Raw genomic sequence first — 2,327 nt, forward strand, 5'->3', positions numbered from 1 at the left:
TTGAACTCAGATGAAAGTATTCTGGCTCACAGTGTCCAGCAAAAGCAAATCTAGACACTCTCTGAAGTGTCCTGGGCCTAAAATCACCATAGAAATGAAGTTCCCCTACAAAGTTGATAACATAAACAAGGAAACCAACTCCATCAAACAATGACCCCCCCCCCCAAAGACAGGAGAGACAGAGCCACGAGGACTCAGGCTATTGGGCTCAACAGCTTAAGAATAAGATAATAAAATAGGAAGCAAGGTTGCTCGGCTGCAGAAGGAAGGAAGGGGCTTGCCATTCAAGCCTGACCATAGGAATTCTGTCCTGGAACCCATGCAAAGTAAAGATGGAGGGAGTGACCAGATCCTTCAAAGTTGTCTTCTGTCTTCCACACACATGCTGTGGTGTGTGCCTCCTTCTCTCTCTGTCTCTGTCTCTGTCTCTGTCTCTGTCTCTGTCTCTCTCTCTCTCTCACAAACACACACATAAAGAAATAGATAATAAATAAAGTTTTAAACATTTAAAAGATAAGGAAATAGTAATGTAAATTATGTTTACCTTTTTTATTTTTAGGCAGCACTGGGTATTGAACCCAAGGTTTCATGCATCCAAGGCATGTGCTCTACCACTGAACTACAGCTCCAGCTTGAGTTTGTTTCCAGACATGAAAGACCAGGGCCAGTGCAGACTCAGTGGGTAAAAGTACCTGCTGCCAGCCCTGAAGGTCTTGAGTTCCATCCCCAGAACCCACAGGGTAGGAAAGAACTGACCCCCAAGTTGTTCTCTGACCCCTTCATGTCTACTGTGGCATGCATGATGCATGTGCACATGCACACACACACACACACACACACACACACACACACGTAATCATAAAATGAAAAATAGAAAATACATGAAAGACCAGCTTTGGTTACACCTATATAAACATGAAGGTTTGAAAAGAAAAAAAGGAAGGAAGGAAGAAAGGAAGGAAGGAAGGAAGGAAGGAAGGAAGGAAGGAAGGAAGGAAGGAAGGAAGGAAGGAAGGAAGAATAAGCAACTGCTGGTTCAGACAGACATTGCACAAGCCAACAGCAAAGCCCAGGACAACCAGCATCTCTTGGCTTGCCATCGAATGCACCGCCCCCCCCTGCCATGACTGTCTTGAAGACAGCCTGTGCTATGTGTCCTGTCTTACCGAATGCTGAACTGAACCACATGTAACTGCAAGTGGCTGGATGAGCAAGCAGAATCACACTGTGCAAACAGTTAATAAAAAAACGCGTTGGATAATTCACAGCGCCAAACTGTGGGGCTCTTGGTTGTTATGAGTCAGGATCTTGTGTATCCCAAGCTGGCCTCAAGGTTGATTTGTAGACAGGGGTGACCTCCACCTGCTAAGTGCCAGGGCGTGTGTCACTATGCCTAGCTTTAAACTATGCAGTCTTTAGAGAACCTGTTGTAATTGCTAAAACTGTCTCTCTAGGATGCATTTTAAGATTGACATTGTCAAGTTAAGAAGTTTAAGAAGTGCTTCAACATGTACTAATGGTGATTTGAAGTGCTATAAGAGTCATTATCTGATCTAAAATGAGAGGGATTATTTCTTAACAGTCAGATTTAAGCCTGTCTATATCAATGTACTAAGTGGGATTTTTTTTTTGTGTGTGTGTGTGATTTCTCTGGACTCAACACCTATTATTTGGTTAAATAGCACATCTTACGACCGGGTAATTCAGCTCTTGCTCACACAGTGTGTCAGCTGTTAACTGCATGCAATGCTGGTTCACCCCAGGCAGATGGTGGGGTGCCTTGTGACGGGTGCCTGGTCTTGGAGATCAGCCCCTGTGCATCTGTTGTATGCTTATAGCAAGGCTTATCACTGTGACCGTCCCATGTCACCTACGTGACAGCTTACAAAGGTAGATAGAAGGAAGGGGGCGGCAAAGCAGCGAACAAGGGCCTGCCACAGTGGGCTCTGACTGGAGTGTGTGTGGTGCTCCAGTGGGCGTTGGTACTGCTGCTGCAGCAGAGTGACTTGGTGAAGGCAAGGAGGAAAGGGCTGTGACAGAAAGCGTGAATCTGTCCCCAAAGAGGGAAAACTCCACAGTAAAGGATATGCCGTGAATACAGAAATATTTTACAACACTGAAAAGAAAAAAAAAAACCCATCAAACAATAGAAGTGGATCTAAATTTAAAAGGAGTGTAACCGGTCACCTTCACATAGGAAAGATGCGTTGGGGCAAACGCTACTTAAAGGGCAAAGCGCTGCTCACACCCACCCACCACTGTTTTCACTTTCAGCGTATTCGTGGTTTGCGTGTGTGTGCGTGTGTGTGCGTGTGTGTGCGTGCGTG

This window comes from Mus pahari, chromosome 7 (assembly GCF_900095145.1).
Source record: "Mus pahari chromosome 7, PAHARI_EIJ_v1.1, whole genome shotgun sequence".
Taxonomy (NCBI): Eukaryota; Metazoa; Chordata; class Mammalia; order Rodentia; family Muridae; genus Mus; species Mus pahari.